Source organism: Notolepis coatsorum (genome assembly GCF_963971535.1).
Source record: "Notolepis coatsorum genome assembly, chromosome: 18".
NCBI classification, from domain to species: domain Eukaryota; kingdom Metazoa; phylum Chordata; class Actinopteri; order Aulopiformes; family Paralepididae; genus Notolepis; species Notolepis coatsorum.
This window is the reverse complement of record NC_140182.1, coordinates 90,263,070-90,284,482: the sequence shown is the minus strand read 5'-3', so window position 1 is coordinate 90,284,482 and position 21,413 is coordinate 90,263,070. Positions and strand designations below refer to the sequence as shown.

Sequence of the window (21,413 nt, the reverse complement as noted above, 5' to 3'; positions counted from 1 at the left end):
GACATTGTGCAGATATCACACGTGTTTACACTATGTAATTATGTGTTTCTCTTTGTGTTTCTCGACATTTATCCCAAGATTATACAGCTACAAATATCCTTCCACTCATTCCATGGCCCACCAACATCAGAACTCCATTTTTATACCAATTCTCACGGTACAGCATGGTCCATTTTCTCATCAAACAGACCTCAATGTGACGGCGATGTCTTGAGGCGCTCTTTGTTTGATCAGTTTTGATGTTCCTAAACAATGTCGTCGAACAATAACAACAAAAGCGGTTTGCCATGACTATGTCTGCCATATATCTGGGTTCACACAAAGGTCTATCATCTGGTGCATCTGTTTCATGTCCTTTGTGAATCATAACTGCATTCTGAGGACAGACCCCCAGCTGATCTGTACCGCTCTATTATAACCTTCCCAGTTCAGTGATTCTATGCTGCAGGAAGATATGATGCAAAGACGTGCCAGTAGTCGGGTAACGGACTTGAATGTTGGATAAAAATGAATAAAATACATAATAGTACATGGCATCAGTTAGAAAACGGCAAGCAAAATACAATTTATAAAACAAAAACAGTGACTCATTGCTGTGTGTCAGTGACTTATTACTGTACATTTTACTGTATATTTTACTGTATATTTTTGGCTGTTTATTTAATATTTTAGAATGTATAATATACCAGAATGTATATCCCACACCGTATTTTATTCCTTATTCTTATTTTTATTCTTATTTGTGACTTTAGTTTTTGACTACCTAAATGTTTAATGTTTACTGTGAGCGATCTGTATTGCCGAATTTCCCTCTGGATAAATAAAGGATTTCTATTCTATTCTATTCTATTCTATTCTATTCTATTCTATTCTATTCTATTCTATTCTATTCTATTCTATTCTATTCTATTCTATTCTATGAATAACTTTTCTAGGCCTGCTGACATAGGCTTGGGCTTGTATGCAGCTGTTATGTGTAGTAATTGGGTTTGTCAACCAGTTTTTTTTGTGTGTACTACACTCACTAGTCTATTTTTTGGTTAAACTCGTGTAGGCCTAAATTGCAGCTTGGCAGAAAGAAATGTAAGTATTCTAAGATATAGCTAGATTTCATAATCAAATGTGACAAATACTATAAGCTACATTTTAATTCTGTGAGTGCAAGTAAAATCTTTTATTTTTTCCTGTCAGCATCTAGTTCAAGGGAAGTCTTCCGACTTTAAAATGTAGCTTTGAGTCGGTACAAGTTGTTGTTGTTTAATAAGTGTGTGACACACCAGTAGGGCCTGGACTCTTGTCGGTCCAGTCCATACATAGGCTATAGGTAATGCTACGGTTGCTTCTGTAACGTCCCACTGGTCCATGGACTGTTCTCCCCTCCTCTACTTCTCCCCGTCCCTGTATGTGTGTTCCTTGTATTTCTGTCCCTTAGTGTTATTTCCCGTCTCTCTCTCTTGCTATCTCTCTCTCCCCTTCGCTCTCTTGCTTTTCTTCATGTTCCTCTGTTAATCTAGTGTTACTGTCTTCTTGTATTAGTTGGGTCCTAGACCACCACACTGTGACAGCTTCAGTATTTGGCCAATAGATCTACGGATCTACGAATGTTTTGCCATCATTTTATGTAGTTTTGAATAGTAGCCTAGTGAATAAGAGACTGGGGGAGGACCACCTGAGGACCATCTGTCCTTTTACACAAATGGATAGGCCTACAGATAACTGAGAAGGCTGTCGTTCAGTTTTATCCTGTGGGTCGTTTTACTTTTATTTCATTAGACATGATGTCGCAGAGGTTGGTTGATTTATTTATACCTGTGTGCAACTTTATTTACAGTCAGAGCTTTCTCATCTTCTTCTTCTGGCGTGTGTCTTTAGACCTGCAGCTCCGTTGAGGCAAGCCAGACCAACGTTTCGTCGTCCAGTTCCATCAGACCGCGTTCTCCATACGGTGACTGGTGTTTGGTGCAACTGGTGATTATATGTTCCACAGTCTGTGCAGGGGCTCCACACTCGCATGAGGCACTGTCTTTGAGGCCCCACCTCTTCATTGAGGCGCCGTAGTGTCCGACGCCGGTCCTTAGGCGGTTGAGGGTTGTCCACTGCTTCCGGGGCAAGTCCTGACCAGGGACGTCCAGAGGGTCATTGATGTAGAGGTGCAGCCTGGATGGTTCTGCTGACTGGTCTCTCCACTGGTCCCTCCATCTCGCCCTGACCCAGGACGCCTTGGAAGTGTCAGATGGTGTTGTGTGGAGTAGCCTGTAGGCTTGCATGGAAAAGGGGCGCCGTGACTTTAGGCGCACACGTCGTGGTGTCTCTGTGGTGGTATTGTGAAGGAGGTGGGATGCACTGATCTGTGCCTTGCGGGAAAAGGCCAGTGTGGCTGCTTCTCGTCTGATGATAGCCGGGGCAATACCAGCGAGTACGGGCAGTTGGTTTACCGGAGTGGCTTGTAGGCAACCAGAGACTGTCCGCAGGACGCTGTTGAGAACAACATCCAGCTTCTTCACGTGGGTGCTACGGCACCAGACCGGGGCGCAGTACTCAGCGGCAGAGAACACCAGGGCCAGTGAGGAGATGCGCAGTGTCTTTGTTGAGGCTCCCCATGTGGTGCCGGCTAGTCGTCGTATCAGCGCGGCACGGGCAGTTGTTTTTCCCCTGGCACCTTCCAGTGTTCTGTCAAGCTTCACACCGAGGTATGTGGGGGTATGTTGGTACTGTAGCCGGACTTATCCACCATGACGCTCATCTCACAGGTCGCTTCCCTGTTGTTGAAGTGGAACATTGTAGACATTGTCTTTCCCATGCTGAGCTTGAGACGCCAGTTCCTCAGGTATGAAGACAGGATGTTCATATCTTCAGTGAGGCCCTCTTCGGCTGCTTCCCAAGTTGGCTTTCTGAGTAGGATGGCCAGGTCGTTTGCATAGCCATACTGCTTTGATTGAGTTGCAGGCAGGTCGTATATGTAGATGTTAAACAGCATCGGTGCCAGCACTGAGCCCTTTCTCACATCTGCTTTTAGTCATGGAGACCTAATGTAGGCCTCTTTTTTTATGTAGGTCTCTTATATTTAAATGGACTTGCTCTTTCCATTTTATGTATTGTAATGAAAATGGACTGACCGTGTTCTTCAAACGCAGTCAATACAACTTCGTTGGAAGTCTAAGGCATTTAGGACGCTACGTTATTCCATTTAAATGTTCTCTGTGTGCACATTAGCATAGCATCCAGAAGTCAGTTTTAGTGCTGTGCCGTCGCAGGACAAATCCCTCCCTGCGTATTACATGCTTCATAGTGTTGGTGTGCTTTCCCATTGAGTACTTCGTACTACATTTTTGGAAATCCAAAACAACTAAACTTTCAAACATAATGTAACCTAACAATCCCACTTACGGCAGCAACACTACTGACACTACTGGATGTCATTTATATGGAAATCTCTACTGCATGTATAATTGGAGTGGGACAGGCCGAGAAAGTTAAGACAACCATCTAGCAGCGGAGCGGGGTTGGGTTGTTGGTCCTGGGGTGGGAGTGGGGGAGGAAATGGCAAATGTTCGCTGTTATACTAAATATGTTCTTCAACCCTCGAACTGTAAGTATATATAAAAATAAATAAAAACGGAAATTAACTAAATAATAATAAAAAAAAAAATACTTTTCCTCTTTTTAAGGAACTCAGGATGCCGACTTGTAGGCACGCTCGCTGGTCTCGGTCACAAATGTCAAATGTCTGATGTCTTTTGTGGTGATAATATAATTAGATTTTTATATTCTGTATTTATTTATTTATACACATTTAAATGTGTTTCTGTGGCATGAATGAGATTTGTATATTTTAAAGAGCTTTGAAGATGATCCCGTTTGCTGGCCTCCTTAGTGCTGAGTAATGATGGATTAGCCTACTTACTCCTTAAATCAGTATAAAAGGTCTTATCCAAAAAAGATAAAAACCTCTACACTCTATGTTCTCTGCATTTATTATACTTTCTTGTTTACAAATATTTTTCATATAAACTTTGACATGAGGACCTTTTATTTTGAAAATGTTTGTCCTCCTGGTCATAATTATGGGACTACTGTCCATGGCACAGAAGGACCTGAATGCCACTAAGGTCAAGGTCAAGACACAATGGTTGCTTCACTATAGAAAGTAGAAAAGTACTGTAAATACAATACAAATACAACACAAGGTTCACAGTTTACACAAACAGAAATAGTACTGCAAATGGTACTACACATATAACAATAAAAATACAATATAAAATGCATAGTCAAATATAAACACGGATGTACTGCTCAACTTGAATGAAAAGCCAGTGAGAAGAGTCTTTAACAAATAATAAAAAATGGCTAAGGTTAGAGCATATGATGATCTAATATGTAAAGGTAATTGTTCCACAGCTTGGGGGCAGCCACCCCAAAGGATCGACCACCTTTCGATTTGAGCCTAGATTTTGGAACATCCAGAAGCAACTGGTTGGACGATCTCAGTACTCTAGCCTAGCCCATTGAAACCGGGAAACACATTGTGTATATGCAGGCTATATAATGCATTCTTAGCAGGCGTTTTAGGTCTAAATGGGCTAGCTGGCATGTGAACATGGAGGAGTTCAACTAGCTACTGAGGGGCCAAACCATTTAAGATCTTAAAAACAAACATCAGGATCTTAAAATGAATCTTGAAACTGACGGAGTCAGTGCAGGGAGGCCAGAACCGGTGTAATATGGTCACACTTTCTTGTGCCAGTCAAAAGGTGAGCAGCAGCATTCTGCACTAGCTGTAGGCACCATAGAGAGAGCTGGTCTAGGCCCACATACAAATAGTTACAGTAGTCTAGACGTAATGAAGGCATGCATGACCCTCTCCAAATCTTTTGGAGAGAGATGGAGCTTTGTTTTGGCAATGAGCCTTAACTGAAAGAAGGCACTTTTGATTACAGAGCTGATTTGTTTATCAAATTTAAAAACACTATCAAGTGACATCAAGGCTTTTAATATAAGAACATTATTTTTTAAAGCAAGTGGGGCCCAGGGCACAAACACTCTCATTCAAACATTCTGGATGTCCAAACACAATAACCTCTGTCTTATTGTCATTTAGATTAACAAAATGTTAGTCCATAAAAAACGTTGTCACTAAGGCAAGCTAGCAAAGGCTGCAAAGTGTTTTTACACTTTAATTTTAAAGGAAGGTACATTTGGATATCATTAGCAAAATGATGAACATAAATGTTATGCCTTCAAGGGCGGAGCCAGGCGCCATGGAGTAGGAGGTGTTTCACAGCCGCTCTCATATACTTTGAAAAACATACTTTTTTACCCCTATAGTTTTTGTTTTATTTTAGTTTTTTATTAAGAAAGTGAATAACTTTTTTCTTGACCGACAGCAGACGGAGCTGGCCAGAATGCAGGTCAGAATTGGTGAAATAATTTTTTTTGAAGACTATACTCCTGAGGTAAAAATAAGGAAGTTCCAGGCACTCTTCTTGTATATAAAAAAGGCTTTAATAAATAGCTTAGTTCATTGTAGAACCATTAAAAAAACACCAACATGTTTCGGCCTCTCTATCGGCCTTCTTCAGGGCATACAGACAAACAAATGAGTGAACAGAGCTATAATCAAGGTGGAGGCTGTGCTAATTGCTCTATTGAGCTCAGGTGTGTGTACCTAGTCAGCCTGAGGTCTAGCTGTCACAATAGTATGTGCCTCTAGACTCCAGAGGTCCTCCCACATCTAGAGTCCAAAAAAAACATAAATCTTCATAATTATACATATATACAATTTTAAACTAGAAAGGCAAAACACCAACACAAATTATTCCCATATTTACAAAAAGGACACCATATCTATAGTATCATTTATCACTGGATGAGACATGGCTTTGAGTCTATATATCCAGCGACTCTCTAATTGGTTCAGTGCTCTCTCCCTGTCCCCTCTTCGAGGATTGAGGGGGCATGGCCGATTCCTAGAGCTGTAAAATAAATAGAACTGTCAGTGTTACAAAGGATCAGATTAAACCGAATATATATATTTATTTATTGATATATATTGCATGGTATTTGTATATCGTTTGATATCCCTTGTATATTCCTTGTACATATACACGGAATATCCCTTTAGTCCAGCCCATAATAGTTCATTCTCCTATTGGACAGCGGTCCACCGGCGCCAGGGACCGGCCCCCGGAGCCAAGTTCAAAGTCACCGACACGACATGTCTGTACTTGCCCCGGCCCTGCCCAGGGATACGGCGACAGAAATGAGAGTGGCACTATTTGTTCACCGTGCGTATAAATACGGCGCAGGTGAATGTAGAAGCCCCTTAGCCCTTTACCTCCGTACCCTTCGTCCTTTTAGTATGTTACCGATAAGTTGAAGCCTCACCCACGATACAACGTGCGGTGAAGTATGGCCTGTTTGGCCTCAGAATAGAGCATCGAGACCGCGTGCGAATTAGTAACTGAATTGTCAGAGTTTGGCGCTATACCGTCGAGTGCGACATATTTCTATTGAGTCTTTAATAGTCTATTTGTGTATAGTGTATCGTGCGGTTAGAATTCTATAGTGACCAGCATCTCCAACGCTTTCTCGTATTAGCTAGAGTTCTTATCCAGGCTGGGCCGACCGCATGGCGCTTTCACCCGAGGAGACCTAGGCGAGAACCGTATGGACATGTACACTGGATTAATCTACCCGACGACTACATAGCCCTTTGCGGCTGGAATATATTTGCTTTGGTCCTATGATTTATGGAGCGGATAATCGCCGACGCCTGCACGTGTTGGATTTACCCCGAGAGGAGTCAAGTCGAGTCGGCGCTCAGAGAGCCTGAGGCCGCCTAGCTTTCTTCACTGTAGAGCTACAGTCTACAAGAGAACCAAGCTGTATTCGTCTGTGGATCAAGAGACTACTGCACCGGCTTCTGTACCTGAAGTCTCCCTAGTCATCGTTGACCAGACGTCCTACTACCGACAGATCTTCTACCCCCTTGCTGGCTTACAACCAGTGGGAACCCTTTCCAGTATCTCCCGCTATTACTAGTGTACCATAGATATAATTCCCTAAGATTCAGGTTGTATAATTACCTCCTGCGTAACCAGAGAATGGACATTCGTTATTGAAACTTGAAACTTGAAACTTGAACTTGATTTGCCTACGCATACTCCTTTGCCTTACAAGTGCATTCAAAGAATAATGTAAAGTATCCTATGTACCTTTTGCTCCATTAAATACTTGATTAATACCTTTGACTGGAACCGATTTCATTGTGGGAAGTGTTCATCATATTCATATATCGTGTACTGTATGGCCAGTAATTAAAGTACATAAAGCGGTAGTGGTTTAATGATACCATACTTATCAATACAGTCAGGGAATTGTACCCCTCAGTTACAATTGGTCCTTCGAGTCGGAGGGTAACTAGTGTAATATTAATATAGTGGTATTAATATTGAAATGGCCTATGATGAACACTCCACAAAACGGTCCTCCTAAAGTAGATCGCCCGCAGCGTAGACGGCAGCCACCTCAGTACTTAGAGGATTACGTTGCCAGTATACTACCTAGCCTTCTACAGACGGTAAACGCGGAAAAAGTAGAAAGTAAAATTATGTCCGACCCTATCAACCAGGCTACCCCGCCAACAGAGGCCCTAGTGGGTTCTAATGTAACTGACCAAGCTCACGGTAGGGACCAGGAGGGAACTGACACGACTTTACCCCCCGCCAAGACCGAAGAAGTAGTCCCCGGAGAGCTCCAGGAGAAAGACAACCCTCCAGAGATGGAACTCTGCCCGGTACAACAAGAGGAGAGCGCCCAGGAGATAGAGCTCCAGGACTCCCCGCAGGAGAACGCATCTCCAACGAGTACTGCCAGGAGCGGATCACCTCAACCAGCGTCTTCCCCCAGCGAGGCGGACAAGATGCTGGCACAGGCGTTCCTCGCCAGCCTAGCAGCCTCAACAGAGCGCGATCGACTCCAAGCACAGACGCTTAGTGAGCGCGAACATTCTTCCATGGAAAGAGAACGCCTCCAAGCGCAGCAACGGAGCGACGAAGATCGTATACGTCTAGAGAATAGACGCCTTCAGACGGAAGAGAATATGGTAAGAGACCACGCCGAAGCCCAGCGCGCCGCTGCCGGTGCCCAAAGAGAAGCAGAGCGCGACATCGCTCTCACCAAGCGCGAAGCCGAGCGCGACCGATTACAAGCGCAGCTAATGGAGCAGCTGATCGCCAGGGCAACACCCCCTCCCTCCGCACGGGGTTCCAGGGCCTCGTCAAGACACGGGTCAAGGGCACCCTCCCCTAACCGATCAAGCGACCCTGAGCCCGACCACCAGAGAGAGCCTATACCCCCCTCCGAACTCCTTCCCCGACCGGTCCCAGTGAGACCCAGCTACAAGGAAGGAACAGTATACACCGCGGAGAGGCTAAATAGACGACTACAGGATCTAGAGGACCTGACAGAGGAAGAAGAAGAGGGAGAGGAGGAGAGTCAAGCCCGACAGCAGCACAGTACTCCACAGGACCAGGAGGTCCAGTACAGCCCAGGCTCTACTCCCGCGGCTCTGCGCTACAGACCCCCGACTCAATTCACGGGTGAGATTGACGCACAACCAGTCCCGAGGAATAGCACCTGGATACGCGGGCCATGGTACCCTGCCGGTACCAGCCCACCGAGAGGCGTAAGAGGAGACTCGCCTAGGAGGCCTCTCTTCCAACGCTCACCGATGTGCCAGCCATCTACGGCATCATACATTGGCACACCGACGTTTCCAGACTTCACCCATGAGAACAGAGCACAGTACACGGAGCTACGGATGTGCTTAGAGACAATGATGGCTGATGTAGCTGATGAACGCCACAAGTATGCTATCCTATTGAAGCACCTCAAGGTGCCCCGAGCGCACAATATAGCGCTGGCCTATGCCACCTCGACTACCCCATACACAGCGGCTCTAGCAGCACTCGACCAAAGATATGGACGCATATGGGACTACGTAATACAAGAGATAAGGCATATTGACCGCCTACCCCCAGCAACAGACAATCGCTCACTAGACGACCTGTCTATCAAGGTACAATCCCTGGTAGGGATGCTGGGGGCGCAACGAGAAAAGGGTATGCACGAACTATACGCAAACTCTAATGTCGAGAGGATTTTAGAGAAGCTTCCGCCCGCCCGACAAGAGCGCTTCAGGCGGCAAAGAGACCACCGTGATCCTAACGGTCCCGAGCCATCCCTCCTAGACCTAGCCGACTTCCTGGCGAGAGAAGTTAGCAGCCTGCGATTGGATACGTTCGTGCGGAGCACACCAAGCTCCAGAGAGGGACCTAGGAGAGCAAACGATGGCCGAAGATTGGTGACTGTCATGCACCAATCAGAACCAGTACCGAGCAGCAAGAACCACAGTACCCCCTCGATGAAAGAGAAGTGGAAGATGGTGTGCCCGTACTGCGAGAAAGAACACTGGTTGTCACAATGTGACACATTCAAGAAGATGACCGCCGACGAAGTGGGTCAATGGATAAAGTCCAACCGACGCTGTTACCAATGTGCGCGCAGTCACATGGCAGCCGAGTGCCGCTTAAAGAAGAGGTGTAGTCGGTGTGACGGAGCCCACCTAGATGTCCTACACGACAGTAACAGAAGAAAGCCCGCACCCTCAAGCAGCACAAAGGCAAGTGTTATGTACATTGACCCCGCCAGCAGCGGGGGCGCCCGAGTGCTCTTAAAGGTGGTCCGCGTAATACTGAGTTACCAAGACAAGGTCATGGACACTTACGCCGTCCTTGACGACGGGTCAGAGAAGACCCTTCTCCTCGCATCCGCTGCGGCCCAGCTGGGGCTGCGGGGGAGCGAAAACCAGATGACGATTCGGACAATAAGAAGAGATCTAAAGACGATAAAGGGCGAGAATGTCTCCTTCACTATTGCAGCAAGCGGGCAGCCAGAGAGACGGTATAGGATTACTAATGCTTTCACCAGCCAAGAAATAGGCCTGTCGCAGTACACCTACCCCATCGCCAAGCTGATGGATAAATATGTGCACCTGCGTCAACTACCTATCCCGCTCATAGACGGTGCCACCCCGACCCTGCTGATAGGCTCCGACCATGCAGACCTCATAGTCCCGATAGACCGGGTCCACACAGGGCCCAGAGGCTGTCCTGCAGCAGTCGAGACCCGCCTAGCATGGACATTACAAGGCCCCCTCGCTAAGTCTCTTAACCGAACAGCAGCCACTAGCTGCCTCCACTCCAGAGTGACAGAAGAAGACACCACCCTCCTACAGCATGTCGAGAGGCTATGGACACTAGAGACAATGCCCTTTAAGAACGAAAAGAAAGACATTCGTTCCAAGGAAGACATTTACGCCATAGTACTCCTCGAGCAAGGGACAAAGAGAGTCAAAGTCAACGGAGTGATGAGATACGCAACTCCACTCCTGAGGCGAGAGGGTATGCCCACCTTCCACGCCCCAAAAGAAGCGACGGAGCGGTATCTATTGAACACAGAGCGGCGCCTAGCCAGAGACCCCGCTCAAGAGACTGTGTACCGCGCTGAGATTAACAAGCTAATCACAGCGGGACACATAAAGAAAATTGACATTAAAGAGGCCGATCAGACGACCGAATCATGGTACGTGCCGCACCACAAAGTCCACCACAACGGCAAGGATCGTATTGTGTTCAACTGCAGCTACCAGATCGGATCACAAAATCTGAATAAAGAGCTCTTGCCCGGCCCAACACTCGGCCCCTCCCTACTAGGCGTGTTACTACGTTTCCGCCAGGACAAGGTGGCCATCAGCGGCGACATCAAAGGGATGTTCCTGCAGGTGAGACTAGTGGAGGAGGACAAGCCCCTGCTGCGGTTCCTATGGAGAGAGAGGATCGGGGATGAGCAACCAGCCATCTATCAATGGGAAGTCCTCCCTTTCGGAACCACATGCAGCCCATGCTGTGCTACGTTTGCACTGCAAAAACACGTCGCAGAGGACCCAGCAGCTGATGAAGAGGTCCGAAAAAGTGTAGAAAATAGTTTCTACGTGGACAACTGTCTGCAAAGCGTCTCGACGCCAGAAGAAGCCGAGGCCCTTCTACTCAAGCTCCGCGCCTCCCTGATCAAAGGCGGCTTTGATCTCAGGCAGTGGGCCAGCAGCGACCCGCAAGTATTGCGCAGCCTCTCCCCCGAGGACAAGGCAGCAAGCAGCGAGACCTGGATGGCGACCATCCCAGGAGAAGCCCAAGAAATGACATTAGGACTAGTCTGGCGCTTCAAAACAGACTCGCTCCATTATAAACACACACCCCTGACCAAGGAGCAGGGAAGGTCGACTGCACTACCGACCACCAGACGGAGTGTATACAGAACACTCGCCAGACAATATGACCCGTTGGGATGTATTCTACCTTACACCACCAGGGCAAAGATGATTGTTAGAGCGTTATGGGACAAGGACCAGGGCTGGGACGACCCCATACCCGAACACCTTGCATCCACATGGAGAGAGTGGGAGACGGAACTCAGCTCACTCCCAGGTGTTAACATACACCGCAGCTACTTCCCACCCACAGTGAGGCCGGAGACGTGCCAGATGGACCTGCACGTCTTCAGCGACGCCTCCGAAGTAGCCTACGGCTCGGTGGCCTACTTGCGTGCCCGAGAGGAGGGAGGAGAAATACATACTGCTTTCATCCTGGCTCGCTCAAGAATAGCCCCACGAAAGCAACAATCTATCCCGCGTCTAGAGCTCTGCGCAGCCCTAGCAGGAGCGCACCTCGCCACGTTAATCCAACGTGAACTCACCATTCCGGTGCAAAGAACAATCTTGTGGTCAGACTCCACGACAGTACTCACATGGATCCGGTCTGATTCGTGCAGATACAAGGTCTTCGTGGGGGTCAGAGTCACAGAGATTCAAGAGTTAACAGAAGTAGCAAGCTGGAGGTATGTGGACACAAAACACAACCCAGCTGACGTCATCACCCAGGGAATGTCCCTGGATGACCTCACCCGTCACAACCCATACAGTGACGGACCAGAGTTTCTCAAGCTCCCGGAAGAAGAGTGGCCTACACCCACCCCACGGGAGGCGAGTAAAGAGGAGGCCGAAAACAAGAAATCTGTGTTCTGTGGATTGAACACACTCGTCTCCACAGACCCCGACATAGACGATTGCCTCACCCTAGAGAGTGCGCAGCTAAAGACATTTCTGTGGCACCACCCAGAGGTTCAGCCCACTACTGACATTTCAGCAGCTGACTACGAAGAAGCAGAACTTCTTCTACTACAACGAGCCCAGAGAGACTCGTTCCCCGATGAGCTAGACTGTCTACAGGGAGCAAAGCCTGTCCCATCAGACAGCACACTGCTCCACCTAGCACCCGAGAGCGACGCCCATAGTCTCATCAGAGTGGGTGGTCGTCTGCGGAGAGCCCCAGACTTACCGGATGACGTCAAGTACCCGATAGTCTTGAACAGCCGACACAAGGTCACAGAGCTGATCATAAAGAAATACGACGAGGATGTGCACCACGCAGGGGCAGAGAGAATCTTCGCGGAGATCAGACGTCGTTATTGGATACTGCAAGGGAGAGAAGCAGTGCGGCGCTTCCAGCGAACCTGTCTAGACTGTCGTAAGTGGCGAGCGCAGCCCAGTATACCCCGGATGGCTGACCTACCTCCCTGTCGCCTCCGACTCGGCGACAAGCCTTTTCACTCCACCGGTATGGACTGTTTCGGCCCGCTGTATATAAAGAAAGGAAGAGGAACCGAGAAGCGGTGGGGTATTGTATTCAAATGCATGACCACCCGAGCGATACATATAGAACTCCTTCCAACCATGAGCACAGACTCATTCCTTATGGCCTTCCGAAGATTCACATTGCGGAAAGGCAAACCGTCTATATTGTTGTCTGATCACGGGACAAACTTCAAAGGCGGAGAAAGAGAGCTGAGAGAGAGCTTCCAAGCTATGGGCCCAGAACTTAAGACCCACCTCGCTCCATCCCAGATTGACTTCCAGTTTAATCCCCCGAACGCACCTCACTTCGGTGGAACTTGGGAACGAGAAGTACGTTCAATAAAGACAGCCCTGTACGCCGTGCTTGGGGCCCAGACCGTGGCGGAAGAAGTCTTAATGACAGTCCTCACGGAGGTCGAGGGAGTATTGAACTCGAAGCCCCTCGGTTACGTCTCAAGTGATGTAGCAGATGTCGACCCAGTCACCCCCAACACACTCTTGATGGAGCGGCTGGACCCCGCGCTACCACAGACAATGTACAGGCCTGAAGAAGCGAACGGCCGAAGAATGTGGAGGTACAGTCAAGTATTGGCTGACAAGTTTTGGAACAGCTTCCTACTCCACTACCTACCGTCTCTACAGACCCGCCAGAAATGGGTAAAAGAGAGAGACAATTTGACAGAAGGAACAGTCGTCATGATTATCGACCAGTCACTACCCCGAGCTATGTGGCCGGCTGGCCGCGTAAGCAAAGTGATCACCGGTGCCGACGGAAAGGTCCGAGCAGCTGAAGTGCTCGTCCAAGGGCGGACCTACACCCGACCCGTGGCGAGGCTAATAGAACTGCCAAGGCTCCCCGATACTATCGATGACGACCATGACCCCATGACTTTGTGAACTGACCGACCCTCACAGCAGACATTGAGTAGTGGACAGTGCGGTTAATCTGTCTCTGCTTAGCTAATTAGGTGGGACTAATTAGGGGGCGGCTGTTACAAAGGATCAGATTAAACCGAATATATATATTTATTTATTGATATATATTGCATGGTATTTGTATATCGTTTGATATCCCTTGTATATTCCTTGTACATATACACGGAATATCCCTTTAGTCCAGCCCATAATAGTTCATTCTCCTATTGGACAGCGGTCCACCGGCGCCAGGGACCGGCCCCCGGAGCCAAGTTCAAAGTCACCGACACGACATGTCTGTACTTGCCCCGGCCCTGCCCAGGGATACGGCGACAGAAATGAGAGTGGCACTATTTGTTCACCGTGCGTATAAATACGGCGCAGGTGAATGTAGAAGCCCCTTAGCCCTTTACCTCCGTACCCTTCGTCCTTTTAGTATGTTACCGATAAGTTGAAGCCTCACCCACGATACAACGTGCGGTGAAGTATGGCCTGTTTGGCCTCAGAATAGAGCATCGAGACCGCGTGCGAATTAGTAACTGAATTGTCAGAGTTTGGCGCTATACCGTCGAGTGCGACATATTTCTATTGAGTCTTTAATAGTCTATTTGTGTATAGTGTATCGTGCGGTTAGAATTCTATAGTGACCAGCATCTCCAACGCTTTCTCGTATTAGCTAGAGTTCTTATCCAGGCTGGGCCGACCGCATGGCGCTTTCACCCGAGGAGACCTAGGCGAGAACCGTATGGACATGTACACTGGATTAATCTACCCGACGACTACATAGCCCTTTGCGGCTGGAATATATTTGCTTTGGTCCTATGATTTATGGAGCGGATAATCGCCGACGCCTGCACGTGTTGGATTTACCCCGAGAGGAGTCAAGTCGAGTCGGCGCTCAGAGAGCCTGAGGCCGCCTAGCTTTCTTCACTGTAGAGCTACAGTCTACAAGAGAACCAAGCTGTATTCGTCTGTGGATCAAGAGACTACTGCACCGGCTTCTGTACCTGAAGTCTCCCTAGTCATCGTTGACCAGACGTCCTACTACCGACAGATCTTCTACCCCCTTGCTGGCTTACAACCAGTGGGAACCCTTTCCAGTATCTCCCGCTATTACTAGTGTACCATAGATATAATTCCCTAAGATTCAGGTTGTATAATTACCTCCTGCGTAACCAGAGAATGGACATTCGTTATTGATTTGCCTACGCATACTCCTTTGCCTTACAAGTGCATTCAAAGAATAATGTAAAGTATCCTATGTACCTTTTGCTCCATTAAATACTTGATTAATACCTTTGACTGGAACCGATTTCATTGTGGGAAGTGTTCATCATATTCATATATCGTGTACTGTATGGCCAGTAATTAAAGTACATAAAGCGGTAGTGGTTTAATGATACCATACTTATCAATACAGTCAGGGAATTGTACCCCTCAGTTACAGTCAGCATGTTTATCCATAAAATGTTTAACTATAGCATAATCACAGTTTAGAACCTTAGCTGCATATTTATGCTCACTGAGGCGGTCCTGTAAGCGCTGTTTGGTGCGGCCAACATAGAAAGCATTACATCGAGAACAACACAATATATAAATAACATGGGTAGTTTTACAGTTTATAAACTGTCTCGTTGTGTATACCTGCTGTGTTCTGGTATGGGTAAAGCCCTTACATTTCACTACAATGTCACACTGTTTACAGTGGCCACACTGAAACGTTCCATTAGGTTCTTTCCTCAGCTGGTAAGTGGCTGTGTACTAATCTGTCCCCTAGAGTAGGAGCTCTCCTAAATGAGCACACAGGGGGCTCTGGAAATATTTCTTTCAGAGTTTCATCACATTTGATGATGTCCCAGTTTCGTTTGATAATGTTCCGTATAGCAGGAGCCTCTGTGCTGTATCTAGTGCAGAAATACACCTGGTCATTCTTAGGGCTAGTGGTGGGCTTCCTGGTTAACAGTGATTGGCGTTCTAGGGTGCTGGCCTTGGAGAGAGCTGAATCTAGGATCTTAGGGGAGTAGTTACGCTCCCTAAAGGGGGTATACATCTCTCTGCTCTGAGTTTCTAAATCCCTGTCGTTGTCACATATTCTACGGAGCCTTTGGAATTGTCCAAACGGTATGTTCTCTATCAGACTATCTGGATGGAAGCTATTAGCATGGAGTATGGTGTTTTTGTGTGTGTCTTTGCGATAGATAGTAGTGTGTAAATAGCCCCTAGTATCTTTACTGATTGTAAGATCTAGGAAGTTGATTTTATTTCTATCGTATTCCAAAGACAGTTCCAGATGACTATTTGTGCTGTTCAGATACCTATGAAATAACACCAACTCCTCCTCTGTTCCATTCCACCATAAAATCACATCATCTATGTAGCGAGCCCACCAGATTAATTTGTCTCTGTATGGATTACGTGGATGAAACACAAAATCTTCTTCCCACTTGCCCATATATAGACCCGCATAGGAAGGACTAAAACAAGCTCCCATGGCACATCCTTTCACTTGTTTGAACAGATTATCCTGAAATAAAAACACATTGTTATAGACTAGAGTGTCCATTCTGTGAGGTTTACAAGGAAATCTGTGGGTGGTTCTTGTGGCTGTGGGCGTTTGTCCAAATAGTGTCTTGAGGCAGCCAAACCTTGTCTGTGGTCAATTGATGTATACAGCGCTGTGACATCCATCACCGCTAATAATGCATTCGGGCCAATGTTGTTATGTTCCTTGATTTTAGTAAGGACGTCCGTAGTGTCTTGTATATATGTCGGGAGGGATGGAAGCAACGGCTTGATGTAGAAGTCCACGTACTTCGAAATGGGCTCTGTGAGGGAGTCATTTCCAGAGATGACAGGTCTTCCTGGTGGATTTGTAAGGCTCTTATGGACTTTGGGCAACATGTAGAAAGATGGTATACAGGGATTGGGTTTAAAAAGGAACTTAAACTCCTGTTCTGAGATCAAATCTTCTGCTTTGGCTTTAGAAAGCAGCTCTTTTAGTTCACCCGTTAGTGTCAATAGGGGATTCCTGGCTAAGGGGAGATAATGGGTAGGGTCCCGTAGCTGTCGATAAGCTTCCTTGGTGTATTGTTCAATACCCCAAACCACAACTCCTCCACCTTTGTCCGCTCTTTTGATCACTATGTTTTTGTTGTCAGATCATTCTTTCAATGCTTCACCTTCTACTTTTGTCAGGTTATGTTTACTAGAGGTTGTGCTTTTAGCTAGGAGATTCTCTATCTCATAACTGACTTTCTTCTCAAAAGTGTTCAGTGTGGGATTCTGCACAGTGGGACAGAAGTGAGACTTAGGTTTGAACGGGGTGGGGCGGTGGCTATCTATACCAGACTGAGTAGAAGTTGCCGGTGTGGGAGATGCCTTGTACCATGCCTTTAAGTGGAGGTTTCTATAAAAACTAAACAGGTCTATTTTTAAGTCAAAGTCATTCACTTGATTAATTGTGGCAAAGGTAAGTCCTTTAGATAAGACTTTTGTGTGTGTATCGGAGAGCGCTGTATCTGATCACAGTTGCTGACTTCGACTCCGGGTGTAATAGTCTTGAGGTACAAAAAAGAAAAAGAAAACTATACTCCTGAGGTGTTGGCGCAAAGAGGAGAGTACCAAGACACCATGACCAAGCTATGGAGGTTGGGTTGCCGACCAATGTTGCTTTTCCTGGCCAGGTTGTCCGTGAAGCTGAAGGTTGATGAACGGAGGAGGTTTTGGTCTCTTCCCGAGGCCGAAGAATATTTGGAAAAAGAAAGGGCTAACCTGGAGGATGACCGAGAGTGAATAATAATAATAATAATAATAATGGATTGGATTTATATAGCGCTCTTCGTGACACCCCAGTGACAAGTTACAGGTTGAAAAAACCCTCAGCTCGGAACTAGGCAAAATCTGCATATGGCTCGGCGACAACAAACACATGGTCAAAACAGAGTCCATTCTCTTCTGTTCAAATAACAAACTCAGCAAGACCGACGGCTTCTCAGTTACAGTGGGTGACAATATTGTCACAAGGAAAGATGAAATTACCTATCTGGGTTCCATCATAGAGGCTAATCTTTCCTGTGACAAAATGGCATCCAATGTAATCCAATGACAGAGTACAGCAACTTGCAATGGGCCTGGTCTACAAGATACACTACACGACCAAGGTACCCATGTACATGTCAAAATACTTCCCAAAGGTCAGTGAATACCACGATCACAACACCAGAGGGAGCTGCACAAATCATGTAAAACCCAGATTCGGCTCAAACAAGGGACTAAACACGTTTCGCAATTATGCCACAACAATGTGGAACGCCCTACCCAAAGCTGTAAAGGAATGTGAATCACTACCCACCTTCAAAAACACTCTCAAAGAACACCTACGGGAGACTGCAATTCGAAACTGGCCCCTACAAATGTCCTAACCCAGTTGTACAATAAAGACCAAGCATGGCTTTGTCAGTATTCCAATGTATAGTGCCCCCCCCCCCCTACCCAACCCCCCCCACCTCCAATGTACAGCCCCACCCCACCTACCCAACCTCCTCCAATGCACAGTTTCTATGTCAAATGTATATACACTCTTTTTCTGGATTTTTTTAGTATCACAAACAGTACTGTATTTGCAAATCTGGTATGTCATAAATGTATAGATCTGCAATCTGTTAATAAACTTTTCAATCAATCAATCAATCAAACCCAAGAGCGCTTACAGAGTCCATTATTCGTTCATACACAGTCATACCGGTGGTGGTAAGCTGCAATTGCAGCCAGAGCTGCCCTGAGGCAGACTCACGGAAGCGTGGCGAATAATCATCGCCTACGGCCCCTCCGACCACCACCAACATTCATTCAGATGCATACACATTCATACGAGGCAAGTAGGTTAAGTGTCTTGCCCAAGGACACAACGGCAGTGGGATGGACATGGGCTTGAGCGGGATTCGAACCACCAACCCTTCGATCATTGGACGACCCGCTCTACCCCTGAGCCACACCGCCCCACTGAATGCTAACGGTGTGGTATGGATCCGGCTATGGCCGGGCGGAGCGGAGCTAGGTTGGCTAACAAGCTTTGCACTTTTGTCATGCTGAGCTAAGCTAGGCTTATTATTATAATTATATAATATATATATATTATAATTTTTTTAATACAAATATCTTACTACAATATTTTGAACTATACTGTTAGCTCATACTTAAACTAATATTTGTTTGGGATTGATGATGTGCAGGCTACGGGGACCAGGTGGTCTGACTACATGTGAGCTAACGGGTTAGGTTGGCGCAATGTTTAAGAAGTGTCGGGAGCATTTGGGCAGCGGGGGCTAGCATGATCTGTGGTCGGTGCATTGAGGATGCTAACATGCTAACCGGCTGAATGCACTTTATTAGTTCAGTAATGCTGATGGTATATGTTGTTCATGGTTACTGAAGGGGTTTCAGGTACTGTATTTTGAAAGTGGGGTAAGTATAGAAAGTCAGCCCTTAACCCTTTCTCCGCCGATGACGTGTTTACACGTCTTTCCTCGCCATGCGTAATCTGCCGGGTTACGGCGTCTTTGAGATCAATATTTCATATTTTCGTCATGGTATTCACATTTCACCCACGGAGTCTTTGCTGGTGTTGTAGGACTCCGCTCAACTCTGTAACGCTTCAATACCGCCACCTGGTGGCCGATCGGCGAGTTGCCAAAACCGGAAGTGGCCGGAAGTGCTTAGTCCGTCCCCTATTCTGTCCGGCCACTCGCTATCGCTCGCGGGACTCTATCCAGACACCGTGCATATCGATCCGTTGCCATAACTCAATAAAAAACATGATTGGACGTGTATTAGTATTATACAAACCGGAACTGGATCACCTAGATCAACATCCCATAATAGCGATCTTTTTGCTCCACGCTCATCACCCAACGGTAAGAGGAGACTGGGGTGAGTTTCAGCGTTTTTCTTTACCATTTTCGATACAAACTGCTCTGATCTATATATCACCCATACTACATAAATCATTTAACGTCGGTCATTGAATTATAAACGACCCCCCCCCCCCCCCCCCCTCCGGTCAACCGCAGATGATCAGTCAACACGTCTAGGACCGTGTACAGTTGACATTTTTTATCTGGCGTCGATCGGTACCAAACTGCATTTGATGATCTAATATATGCATTTATGGCTATATCTCACGTTCTATGAAATACTGCAGAAAACGATAAAAACATATTTATACTCTAGACCGTATTATTGTATGAATGTGTGAATGAAAAAGTTAAACGTTCCTACATCCTGAACGATAGATAATTGATGTTGAATGGGCCATAGTAATGTCAATTTAGCAATACAATTTAAAAAGTTATAGCCCTGCAAAGAAGGTGAACATCTCCATAGACAAATAGAGCTGGCAGAGAGGCTACAAAGATGGATATAAGCTCCGGCAATGAATGGGTTAAGGTTGACAGGTAGATAGAATAGGAGGGGGGAGGGGTTCTGTTGGTGTGTATTTCTGTGTTCTTTGTACTGTTGTTCTGTGTTTGTGTAAATGTTCCTCCTTCAATGTCATGGGATGGACGGGCCGGACTCCTTGGGATCGACATTCCTCGACCCTAGCTTGGCTGCATTGGTATGCTATCATACGCATAGACAACTACGACCATGGCTAAAATGAATACATTAATATGGAACACAGGGGGGCTAAACACATCTCATAAACGTACCAGTGTCCTTTGTCTACTAAAGATAAAGAAAATGTACATAGCTCTTCTTGGTGAGACTCATCTAATGATAGCTGATGTAGCAAGACTGGCGAACCGACAATACCATGTAATTTCCTCACCCTCCGCCAACAACAAGACAAAAGGTGTCGCTATAGTAACAAGACGTAATTTGGATAGCAAGATGTTAGATGTGTGGGCGGATACGGAAGGGAGGATAACAATGGCAAAGGTTGAATATTCTCACAGGAAAATAGCACTAATCGCGTTATATGCCCCTAATACATTTGATGCAGAGTTTTACAAAACAATCACCAAAGTAATGTTAGAACTCCATGAATACGCTTTCCTAGTGGGTGGTGATTTCAGTGTGCTGGGACTCCACGATGGACAGATCCGGTCCCTCATAAACATATGACCAGAAACAGTCCTCTAATGCAGGGGTTCCCAAACTTTTCAGGCCGGGACCCAGAAAATAAGGTGTCAGAGAGCCGCGGCCCAATGCACATCGTCAGGCTTTTTTATTTTTATTTTTTTGCCTGGTGACAGATTTTTTAAGCCAAATATCACTTCAATCCTATTAAGTTAGTTCAAGTTAGTTATTCATTTATATGTGCTATTTATGAGAGGGCTAACTTGTTGCAAAATAATAATGATAATAATAATAGCCTCATTAAAATACTATTGTTGCTTCGGTTGTTTTCAGCGTTTTATGTGCATAATCTGTTATTTAGTTTGAAATGTTCGTTGAAATAAGTAGATTTTTCGTTTTTGTTTATTTATTAAGTTAATATAAAACCATATAGTCACATTTTAGAATACAATAGAATATAATTTTAGAATACAACTAGAAACACTGTCCTGGCCTGCTTATAAGTTCAGTGGCCTAAAAAAAAAAAAAAAAAAAAAAAATCTTTTTTGGATTTTTTATTTTTTTTTAAATCATCTCGCGGCCCTCCCGTGGCTGCTCGCGGCCCACCTTTGGGTCACGACCCCGACTTTGGGAACCACTGCTCTAATGCCCTTAGGACTTGGGCTCGTGA

General features: G+C 46.1%; 1 protein-coding gene across 1 annotated transcript in view; it reads right to left on the bottom strand.

Moving 5' to 3' along the window:
• LOC311245433 (A disintegrin and metalloproteinase with thrombospondin motifs 20) overlaps window positions 1-21,413 on the bottom strand; it is a 99,615-nt gene that overhangs the window by 10,003 nt on the left and 68,199 nt on the right.